Below are 12912 nucleotides of genomic sequence, written 5' to 3' on the forward strand. Positions count from 1 at the left end.
AGGTGGATCACTTGAGCCCAGGAGTTAGTTTGTGACCAGCCTGGGCAACATGGCAAAACAGTCTCTACAAAAACACAAGACTTAGCTGGGCATGGTGGTGTGTGCCTGTGGTCCCAACTCCTCAGGAGGCTGACGGGAGGATCACCCAAGTCCAGGGAGTTTGAGTCTGCAGTAAGCCATGATCATGCCATTGCACTCCAGCCTGGGTGGCAGAGTGAGACCCTGTCTCAAATAAAAGTAATTTTTTAAAAAAATGGATATACCGTAATTTGTTATGCTACAGTTGAACATTTAGACTGTTTCGGTGTTTCACTACTGTAAATGACTCTACCAAGCATCTTTGTGTCTATAGCTTTGAGTGCTTTTCTAATTGCTACCTTAGGATAACTTTTTTTTTTTAAACTTTTAGGTTCAGGGAACATTTGCAGGTTTGTTATATAGGTAAATTGTGTGGCACAGGGTTTGGTGTACAGATTATTTTGTCACCCAGGTAATAAGCATAGTACCCAATAGGTAGTTTTTCAGTCCTCACACTCCTCCCACCCTCCACTCTCAAGTAGACCCCAGTGTCTCTTGTTCTCTTCTTTGTGTCCATGTGTACTTAAAGTTTAGCTCCCACCTATAAGTGAGAATATGCAATATTTGGTTTTCTCCTCCTACATTCGTTTGCTTGAAATAACAGCCTTCAGCTCCGTCTATGTTTTTTCAAAGAACATCTCATTTCTCTTTTACAGCTGCATAGTATTCCATGGTATGTATGTACCACATTTTTTAAATCCAATCTACCATTGATGGGCATTTAGTTTGATTCCATGTCTTTGCAGTTGTGAATAGTGCTGTATAAATATACACATGCATGTGTCTTTGTAGTAGAACAATTTATATTCCTTTGGGCATATACCTGATAATGAGATGGCTGGGTCAAATGGTAGTTCTGTTTAAGTTCTTTGAGTAATCTCCAAACTGCTTTCCACAATGGCTGAACTAATTTACATTCCCACCAATAGTGTATAAACATTTCCTTTTCTCGACAACCATGCCAACATCTGTTATTTCTTGACTTTTTAATAGTAGTCATCCATCCTGACTGGTGTGAGATGGTACTTCATTGTGGTTTTGATGTGCATTTCTCTAATGATTAGTGTGGTGAAACATTTTTTCATGTGCTTGTTGGCTGCCTGCATGTCTTTTGAAAAGTGTCATTTATTTCCTTTGCCCACTTTTTAACAGACAAGGTTGTTTGTTTATTGCTTGTAAATTTCCTCATGTTCCTTGTAGATTCTGGATATTAGACCTTTGTCAGATGCATAGTTTGCAAATATTTTCTCCCATTCTGTACATTGTCTATTTACTCTGTTGATAGTTTCTTTTGCTGTGCAGAAGCTCTTTAGTTTAATTCAGTTCCATTTGTCAATTTTTGGTTTTGTTACAATTGCTTTTGGCATCTTCATCATGAAATCTTTGTCAGGCCTTATGTCCAGAATGGTATTTCTTAGGTTATCTTCCAGGGTTTTTATAGTTTGAGATTTTACATTTAAGTCTTTATACATTTTGGGTTGATTTTTGTAGATGGTGTAAGAAAGGGGCCCAGTTTCAATCTTCTACATATGGCTAGCCAGTTATTCCAGCACTATTTATGGAATAAGGAGTTCTTTCCTCATTCATTGCTTGTTTTTGCTGATTTTGTTGAAGACCAGATAGTTGTAGGTGTGAGGCATAATTTCTGTGCTGTCTTTTCTGTTTCATTAGTCTATGTGTCTCTTTTTGTGCCAGCATCATGCTGTTTTGGTTACTATAGCCTTGTAGTGTAGTTTGAAGTAGGGTTATGTGATACCACCAGCTTAGAAGTGTTCTTTTTGCTTAGAAGTGCCTTGGCTATTTGGGCTCTTTTTTAGTTTCATATGAATTTTAAAATTGTTTTTTCTAAATCTCTGAAGAACATCATTGGTAGTTTGATAGGAATTACATTGAGTCTGTAAATTGGTTTGGGCAGTATGGACATTTAAACAATAGTGATTCTTCCTATCCATGAGCATGGGATGTTTTTCCATTTGTTTATGTCATCACTGATTTCTTTTAGCAGTGTTTTGTAATTCTCATTGTAGAAGTCTTTTACCTCCTTGGTTAGCTGTATTCCTAGGTATTTTATTCTTCTTGAGGCTATTTTAAGTGGGATTGTGTTCTTCATTTGGTTCTCACCTTGGATGTTGCTGATGTATAGGAAAGTTACTGGTTTTTGTATATTGATTTTCTATCCTGAAACTTTGCTGAAGTTGTTTATCGATCAAGGAGCTTGTGTGCAGAGACTATAGGGTTTTCTAGGTATGGAATCATATAATATGCAAACAGGGATGGTTTGACTTCCTCTTTTCCTATTTGGATGCCTTTTATTTCTTTCTCTTGCCTGATTGCTCTGGCTGGGACCTTCAGTACTATGTTGAATGAGAGTGGTGAGAGAAGGCATCCTTGTCTTGTTCCAGTTTTCAAGGGGAGTGCTTCTAGCTTTTGCCCATTCAGTATGATGTTGGCTATGGGTTCTTCATAGATGGCTCCTACTGCTTTGAGGTATGTTACTTCAATGTCTCATTTATTGAGGGGTTTTAACATAAAGGGATATTAAATTTTATCAAAAGCCTTTCCTGCATCTGAAAGATGATCATGTGGTTTCTTTTCAGTTCTGTTTATGTGATTAATCACATTTATTAATTTGTGTATGCCGAATCAACCTTGCATCCCAGAGATAAAGCCTACTTGATCATGGTAAATTAGCTTTTTGATGTGTTGCTGGATCTGATCTGCTAGTATTTTTTCATCTATAATCATTAAGTATATTGGCCTGAAGTTTTCTTTTCTTTGTGTGTATGTGTCTCCGCTAGGTCTGGGATGATGCTGACCTCACAGAATGAGTTAGGAAAGAGACCCTTCTTTAATTTTTTGGAACAGTTTAAGTAGGAATGGTACCAGCTCTTCCTTATACATCTGGTAGAATTCGTTTGTGAATCTATCTTGTCCTGGGCTTTTCCTGGTTGGTAGGCTTTTTATTACTGCTTCAATTTTAGTACTTGTTGGTGTGTTCAAGGATTCAATTTCTTCCTGGTTCAATCCTGGAAGGTTGTATGTTTCCAGGAATTTATCTATTTCTTCTAGGTTTTCTAGCTTTTTCATAGAGGTATTAGGATAATTCTTTATATTTTGAATTGCTAGGTTAAGGCATGTATCAGTATGTTTTCATGCTGCTGATAAAGACATACCCAAGACTGGGTAATTTATAAACAAAAAGAGGTTTAATGGACTCACAGTTCCACGTGGCTGGGGAGGCGTCACAGTCATGGTACAAGGCAAAAGGCATATCTTACATGGCAGCAGACAAGAGCATGAGAGCCAAGTAAAAGGGGTTTCCTCTGATAAAACCATCAGATCTTGTGAGACTTATTCACTACAACAAAATAATATGGAGGAAACCGCCCCATGACTCCATTATCTCCCCCGGGTCCCTCCCACAACATGTGGTAATTATGGGAACTACAATAAAAAATGATATTTGGGTGGGGACACAGCCAAACCCTATTATTCTCCCCCCGGCCCCTCCCAACTCTCATGTCCTCACATTTCAAAACCAATCATGCCTTCCCAACAGTCCCCCAAAGTCTTAATTCATTTCAGCATTAACTCAAAAGTCCACAGTCCGAAGCCTCATCTGAGATAATACAAGTCCCTTCCACCTAAGAGCCTGTAAAATTAAAAGCAAGTTAGTTACTTCCTAGATACAATGGGGATACAGGCATTGGATAAATACAGCCATTCCAAATGGGAGAAATTGGCCAAAACAAAGGGGCTAAAGGCCTCATGTAGACCAAAATCCAGCAGGGCAGTCATATCTTAAAACTCCAAAGTGATCTCCTTTGACTCCATGTCTCATATCCAGGTCATTCTGATGCAAGAGGTAGGTTCCCATGGTCTTGAGCAGCTCTGCCCCTGTGGCTTTGCAGGGCATAGGCCTCCTCCTGGCTGCTTTCATGGGCTGGTGTTGAGTGTCTGTGGCTTTTGCAGGTGCATCGTGCAAGCTGTTGGTGGATCTACCATTCTGGGGTCTGGAGGATGATGGCCACCTTCTCATAGCTCCACTAGGCAGTGCTCTAGTGGGAACTCTGTATGGGGGCTTCAACCCCACATTTCCCTTCCACATTCGACTAGCAGAAGTTCTCCATGAGGGTCCTGCCCTTGCAGCAAACTTTTGCCTGGACATCCAGGCATTTCCATACATCCTCTGAAATCTACACAGAGGTTCCCAAACTTCAGTTCTTGACTTCTGTGCACCTGCAGGCTCGACACACATGGACGCTGCCAGAGCTTGGGGCTTGCACCCTCTGAAGCTGCGACTCAAGTTGTACCTTGGCCCCTTTTAGCCATGGCTGGTGCAGCTGGGACGTAGGGCACCAAGTCCCTAGGCTGCACACAGTAGGGGACCCTGGGCCCAGCCTGTGAAACCATTTTTTTCTCTTAGGCCTCTGGGCCTGTTATGGGAGGGGCTACTGAGAAGGTTGCTGACATGCCCTGGAGACATTTTTCCCATTGTCTTGGCAATTAACATTTGACTTCTCAGTACTTATGCAAATTTGTGCAGCTGGCTTGAATTTCTCTGCAGAAAATGGATTTTTCTTTTCTATCGCATCATCAGGCTGCAAATTTTCTGAACGTTTATGCTGTGTTTCCTTTTGAAACTGATCACTTTGGACAGCACCCCCCCAGGTCACTCTGAAATGCCTTTCTGCTTTGAAATTTCTCCCATTAGGCCGCGGCGCAGGTGGCCTCAAGCCTGTAATCCCAATGCACTTTGGAGGCCAAGACGGCGCGGATCACGAGGTCAGGAGATCCGGACCATCCTGGCTAACACGGTGAACCCCGTCTCTTACTAAAAATACAAAAAACTAGACCGGGCGAGGTGGGCGGTGGGCGCCTGTAGTCCCAGCTACTCGGGCGGAGGGCGTGGAGGCAGAAGTGGCATGAACCCAGGAAAGACGGAGCTTGCCAGTGAGCTGAGATCGCGCCACTGCACTCCAGCCTGGGCCCAACAGATGAAGACTGTGTCTCAAAAAAAAAAAAAAAAAAAAAAAAGAAATTTCTCCCATTAGATACCCTATATCATCTCCCTCAAGTTCAAAGTTCCACAAATCTCTATGGCAGGGGCAAAATGCCACCAGTTTCTTTGCTAAAACCTAGCAAGAGTCACCTCTACTCCAGTTCCCAACAAGTTCCTCATCTCCATCTGAGGCCACCTCAGTCTGGATTTCATTGTCCATATTTTTATCAGCATTTTGGCCAAAGCCATTCAACAAGTCTCTAGGCAGTTCCAAATTTTTCCACATTTTCTTGTATTCTTCTGAGCCCTCCAAACTGTTCCAACCTCTGCCTGTTACCCAGTTCCAAAGTCATTTCCACATTTCCAGGTATCTTTAGAGCAGCACCCAATCTACTGGTACCAATTTACTGTATTGGTCCATTTTCACACTGTTAATAAAGACATACCTGAGACTGGGTAATTTATAAACAAAAAGAGGTTTAATGGACTCACAGTTCCACGTGTCAGGGGAGGCCTCATGATCATGATGGAAGGCAAAGAGCATGTCTTACATGATGGCAGACAAGAGAGAATGAGAGCCAAGTGAAAGAGTTTTCCCCTTATAAAACCATCAGATCTCATGAGACATATTCACTACCACAAGAACAGTATGGGGGAAACCACCTCCATGATTCCATTTATCTCTCACTAGGTCCCTACCACAACATGTGGGAATTATGGGAGCTACAATTCAAGATGAGATTTGGGTGAGGACACAGCCAATCCATATCAAGGCATTTACACAAATTAATGTTTTTATACATAATGTCAAAATGCCCTTCAAAATGAATGTCCAGATTTAAAATGTCTCAACTATAATGCATGTGTTTATTTTTCATTCCTTTACCAATAATGCTATTCATTTTGTACTCTTGAGAGCAAGATGGGCATAGGGAATAAAAGGAACTTTATTGTTTTAATTTTCATCTCTTTGGTTCTTTGATCTGTGCTTCAAAACATTCCATTGTTCAGGAAAAAATAACTCAGGACTACTTAGGATTTCAAGTAGGTAAATATAACAATTTGTATAATATGAGATAATTAAGTCATTTTCTTATAAATTATTTTGATAAAATATTATCACTTTTAAAAGTATGTATAAAACAATTCATCTACTTATAGCTAAAAAACAAATTTTATTTCTTAATGTTTTGAAGCAGTTATTTTATAATCTTGGAAGTTTGGCCAGGATTTCAAGAATATAAAATTTTGCCAATTCAAAGGGTATAAAGTGGTAGTAATGTAGGATGAATAAGTCTAGAGAGCTAATATACAGCCTGAGGACTATAGTTAATACTGTATTTTATACTAGAAATTTGCTAAGAGAGTAGATTTTAGGTGCTCTGACTACAAAATTTAGAAAGTAACCAAGTGAGGTGATGGATGTATTAATTTTCTTGACTGTAGTAATCATTTCACCATGTATATATATGTAAACATCATGTTATATACCTTAAATATATACAATAAAAATGCATCAAAATAATATATGGAAATCATTAGTATTTTTTTCCAAACAGCATTATTAGAATTTTTAAAAATAGGTTAGATGTAGATGGATTCAGCATTTTGGGGGCTCTATAATATACTGTAACCCAGAGGTCTGTGAGTCAACTATCTGAATTAAGTGTATTGAAATATTTATAACCTAACCTTTCATAAACCATACAAAACATAATTTTATGAAAAAAAACTTCTCTAGTTAAATTTTCAAAAAGCATATGGTGTACAGAAAAATAATGTTGAATACAATGAACAAAGTAAATATATTGGACCAGAATCTTCAAGAAATGCCACTAAAATAAATCCTACTAATTAACAAGCACATTATTGGTTCAAAGAGATAGACAAGTTTTTGGTCCCATCTGCTTTTCCTCACTGTGTTTCTACCTCCAATATTCAATTTTCTCATTAACTTTATGGGGTGACTTCAACATGTTTACAAGCTGAGGAGAAGGGTCTACTACATTTTATTGTTTCTGTGGTATATTTTTGTCCACATTTTAATATTTCCGAAATCAGGATGCATTTTACCGTTGCTGTTGAGTTAGGCAGCAGTCATGACTTTTAGTCACTGTCAACACATGCATGTCAAAGCTTAGAGGGTGGGTGAAGCATTTGAAAGAAAGTCTTGGAAACAATAGAGGAGCACTCTTAAGAAATAGTGTGTCATCAACATTTTTGATACCATAGAGGACAAAATTGTGTGCAAAAGCAACATCAGTAGTCCTGTGTATGTGAGAAATCAAACTGTAAGTGCAAAGTTTTGTTTTCCCTTTTCATGAAGGCTCAACTGTGATATATGATGAAAATCTGTGTCACTGTCTGAGGGATAACATATTCTATCCTGGTTTGATGACTTTTTTTTTATTCTTTACAATTGTTGGTAACTTAAAGTTAGTAAAATAAAACTATAAAGAATAAAAGAGGATGAAAGATTGAAGATTTGAAAGAGGGGGAAAGGTCATGGAAGAGGCAAAAGTGAATAAGATAATGGACACAAGTAGAGAAGTTACCTTGGGAAAGAAGGTGAACTGCTTTCTCTATTGGAAGAAAAGAAGGTGAATTTTTTTTCTTTTAATGTCTCATTGTGTCTTACACCCACATTCCACTCGTGCTGCAGCAGAAATTCAAGTCAGCCTGCCAAGTGGAAATGATTATCTTGTGGCACACTGAGACCAAAGAATCCAAATAAGAAAAATTGACATTTATTGGACACATGCTATATTCCAGGCATTATACTGAGTACTTTACAAGTAGGTCAGAAGAAGAAATTTAAAAGTGCATCAATTTCAGGGTTTGCAAAGTTTCGGTCATGTGAGGTTTCCTAAGAGAGTTTTGAAGGATGAGGATAAGGAGGATGAGGAGGAGTAGGAGAAGGCGAAGACAAAGTTGGAGTCCTGTAGGTAATGAGATTTTCATTACATGAAATTGAATAGACAATCCATAGATTCTATGGTTCTACTGTCCTACAGAAGATATTGGAGCATAGTGATACAAGTTCATCTGTGGGAGCATATTCAAGGTTGGAGTAAAGTTGAAAAGTTTAGAATAGTCTTTATGGGAAATAAAAATAACATTTGTAGAATTTGTCTGCACTAGGTAATAGGCTAAGTGTTTACATTCATTTTTCAATTTACTTACAAGAAAGAAATTATTGGAAGCTAGTAGAGTGAAGTGTTATAGAGTGTGGGTTGTGGAAGGTGTAAATCCTGGCTCTGCTATGTGTTAAGTATGTAGCTTTGATCAAGCTAGGGGTCCTTTTGGGCCCTCAGTCTCCTCCTTTTTATGTAGGTTCAACAATGATACAAGACTGATAATATAAAGTGTTGGTGAGTGTATAACAAAGGAGGAACTATCAGACATTGCTGCTGGGAATGTAAATTCATATAATTCCTTTTAGAGAAACAATTGATACTGTGTAGTAAGAATGAAAGTACTCAGACCCTACAACCCAGCAGTTCCACTTGGAGGTATAAGCACCCTAAGAGAGTTCTGGCACATGTGCAAAGATGTGTGTAGGGTATTCATATAGTATTGTATAAAATTGTGAAAATTTGGAAATATCTAATAGAGGAATTAAGAGATAAACTGTGGTGTCATCAGTCATAAAAAATTCGACATAGCAGTTAAAGTGAACAAACTAGTTACATGTTTATTTATAGGACAATCTAGTATACAATGTTGAGTGATAAAAGCAAGTTGAAGAATATGTACAACATGAGTGTACTTAGGAAAAATTAAAAGAACACACAAAGCAATACCATATATTATTTTGAAATAGATGCATGTATTTAATGACCTAGAAAGATACAAATCAAATAATGATTATCGCTGGAGAGTGAAGGTGAGAGGGAGGAAGGATGAGAAGGAGTAACATGTTGTTTCAAATTTATCTGAAATGCTCTTTTGAAAAAGAAAGTAGGGCCAGGCACCATGGCTCATGCCTGTAATCCCAACACTTTGGGAGGCCGAGTCAAGTGGATTAGTGGAGTCCAGGAGTTTCAGACCAGGCTGAAATGACATGGTGAAACTGTGTCTCTACAGAAAATATGAAAATTAGCCTGGAGTGGTGGCATGCACCTATAGTCCCAGCTACTCAGAAGACTGAGTCTGGAGAATCACTTGAGCGTGGGAGGCAGAGGCTGCAGTGGACAGAGATGGCACCACTGTACTCCAGCCTGGGCGACAGAGTAAGACACTATTTCGAAAAATAAAAATAAAAATTGAACCAAAGTGACAAACTGTTAGCATTTGTTAATTCTGGGAAGTGAACAGTACATGAATGATGATGGGATGTGTATGTGTTGGGGGTGTACTTGCATTTTTAAGTTTGTTTGTTTGTTTGTTTGTTTTTGAGAGGGAGTTTCCCTCTTCTTCCCCAGGCTGGAGTGCAATGGCGCGATCTTGGCTCACTGCGATCTCCACCTCCTGGGTCCAAGCAATTCTCCTGCCTCAGCCTCCCAAGTAGCTGCGATTACAGGCATGTGCCACCACACCTGGCTAATTTTATGTTTTTAGTAGGGATGGAGTTTCTCCATGTTGGTCAGGCTGGTCTCGAATTCCCGACCTCAGGTGATCCACCTGCCTCAGCCTCCCAGAGTGCTGGGATTACAAGTGTGAGCCACTGCACCCGGCCTTTACTGTATTTTTAAATGTTTCCTCCAAAATATTTAATGGGAGCCAGAGTTTTCAGGAAGTCTGCAATGGGGAGAAGGCATTGTTGAGTAAGCAATGTGGGTTTCAAAAGAAAAGTGACTTCATTCTGAAATGCTTCCCTCAACTGCTAACCTATTAGCCTACTTTTTCTTGTGTCTAGGTTCTTTCACAAAGAAATGCAAATGTTAATTGGGGAGGTGAACCCCTTATTCCAGTGACATAGTAACATGGATTAACTTTCCATATTAGAAGAAAGCACTTCATGGCTTCCAGATAAGGGACAAGGCACAATTAATAATTCTAATCAGCAGTACTCAGATCATGATAATCCTCATCAGCTTCTATGTGGATATTCTCCAAGACAACTTATAAATTGTAAGGTTTAAAAGTAAACCTTATGGTTGAGGGTTGGGGCCTAGGGGAAGTCATCAGGGTAAGTGTTTGTGGAGTGGCCCTAGCAATGGGATGCCCTTGTGTGGCTGGAATAGAGGAGGAGAGTACTGCAACTTGAGAAAGTTGGTGAAACGGCCCATGTGTTTGAATCAGAGCCAGACCTGCTCTCCAACAGGGTTGGAACTGCTTGACATTCCCTTTGTTTTAGGTACCGAGTTTTTGCTTAGGTAATCAATCAAAATTTATTGACTCCCTTTCACTATTCATGGAATACTGTACTCACTAAATGAGTGGACAGTAGAGTGGACATAAAAGAAATAGAAATATAAGCCACTTAGAAGAAGCATGGCGTAAATATATTAAAAATTCCTTTAAGATTAAGAAAAGATTTCTGATCAGCTATGCATGCTCTCCTAGACCATCACAACTCATAAATCAACACATTTATTGAATAGGGCTGTTCTGATGAACTAATTAACCTCCCTCACATATTCCTGATATGTGGTGACTTCTACCCAAATTTCCCTTGATTTTGTAAATTTCCCATAAAAATCAACAATTAAATATTTCCAGTGTCTCAATTTCCTTCTTTTGCCTTTTATTTTTTTCTTAGAGGAATACATTTACACAATGATAAGTAAATGCTACTTAGACGCATTTGATCCATTGCTCAGAAAACCTTTTTAAGCCTTAATAACATTTTCATTCTGTTTGCTATTGTGGTGTATGGTGCTGACATGCTTAGAAAGTTTGTGGTCTTTCCCAGCACCTGCTTTTTTCAAATATGCAACTGAATTTTTCACAGTTGAACGCTAACGTTTCTCTCCTAACTGAGTGAAGTTTCACAACACATTTGAAATATTTCTGAGGCTGGGCATATGTTCCTGTTTATCCAACACAAAGCTGAGTCCTCTTTGAACTTTCATCTCCTGATAATGTGTCTCATTTTTTAACATCATAGCACTCTAAGATTGGAACTGTTTGGAGGCTTTTGTGCTTTCCAAAGGATTTGCTCCTTTTCCTCTCCTCAGTTTATTTTCCCCTTCATTTTAAACAACTCCCTAAGGGCTGCAATAGAAGAATATAGTGGTGGCCAATACTAACAAACCTTTGTTAGGTGCCCTCTATTTCTCAGTGGGAACTTTTCTAAAATCTTTACCTTATACATCTTAAAAATCCTACAAAAGTTTCTCATGAGTTCTAATATACCATTTTGGTGCCAGAAGCTCAACCTATGCATTTCCGGCCCCCTCTCAGTTCTATTTCTGGCTGGTGTTGTTTCTCACGGGCCGTAAGAGGCTAACACCAACACAGCCTCATCTCTGTAAGGAACTGGAATGGTGCAGGTACAGGTTGGATATTCTAAAATATTAAAACTCATCTGGAATCCTGTCAGGTTCGATGGGTGTGTGTGTGTGTGTGTGTATGTGTGTGTTTTCCTTATCTGGCTTAAGAAACCTGAAAATGACTTTTCTGGCTCTTTAACACCATCTTCACACACCACAAGAATATTATCCAGGATGCATTTGGCCCCCTATCTGTTATGAAACCTTGGTGAAATATTTCTCTGGCATCCCTCCAAAGTGAAAGGATCCCACATGGCATCCTTTTACACCTCTAGGGAAGAAAAGAGGTGTTCAAACTACATCATTTTCTGACTCTTTTCTTGGTTGGCTTCAAATACCAGCTTTACTTGAGCATTGGAACCTTATGCTAGGAAAACATTACCTTCTCAGTCCCTCTTTTTAGACAGACTTTGATCTACATTCTTCCTTTCTTTTTATTTTCTCATACATTTTCTTATGGGAACATATGATAATACTCTCACATGAGTCTTAACAAAATGGGTAAAGTAACAAAGTGTTTTAAGATATAGTAATTATTTAGGTTGCACAAAAGGAAAACTTTAGCGTTGTTGTCTAAAAGATTAGAACTTGCAATTTCAACATAATTTACAATGATAGCACCTCACATGAGCTGATTTTATTTCAATCTTTGTCATCTGCACTATTAATTATCTTTGAGTCCTTTGTAAAAATAGCAATTTATGAATCCAAGATGGCATCATAATCATGCTTATCTCCTCCTGGAAATTTACTCAAGTGATTGGGCAAAAATAAACTTTTCAGTGATGTTATTGCTTCATCTGTATTTAAAAGATTATTTTTATATGCCTTTGTCCATGATTGTGCTTGCAAAGAAGAGAGTAGCACTTCAGTAATTTATTTAGTATAGACATACTAACTGAATAATTGGGCCTTCTGGAATCTACTCTGGGGCCTAACATATGTGACTGAACTGTCTATACTGGCACTATTGCCTAGATTATGGGATAGAGCTTCCTGAAAATATTAATTAAAAAGATGATACAATCTATGTATTTGCCAAATACCTTGACCATTTGGACTGCTAAAACAAACTAACCTAGATTGGTTGTTTTATAAACAATAGAAATTTATTTCCTATGGTTCTGGAGCGTGGGAAGTTCAAGATCAAGACGTCAACAGAGTCAGTGTCTGGTAAGATTTGGCTTTCTGGTTCATAGATGATCACCTTTTCACTGTTATCTCATGGTGGAAAGGGCTAGGAGCTCTCTTGCTCCTCTTTTACAAGGACACCAATCCTATTTATAAGGACTCTTCCCTCATGACCTAATCAACTCCCAAAGTCCCCTACCTCCTAATATCATCACCTTGTGGGTTAGGATTTTAGCATTTTAAGGGGATACAGATATTCAGTTC

Source organism: Rhinopithecus bieti, unplaced genomic scaffold (genome assembly GCF_001698545.2).
Source record: "Rhinopithecus bieti isolate Rb0 unplaced genomic scaffold, ASM169854v2 scaffold_21703, whole genome shotgun sequence".
NCBI classification, from domain to species: domain Eukaryota; kingdom Metazoa; phylum Chordata; class Mammalia; order Primates; family Cercopithecidae; genus Rhinopithecus; species Rhinopithecus bieti.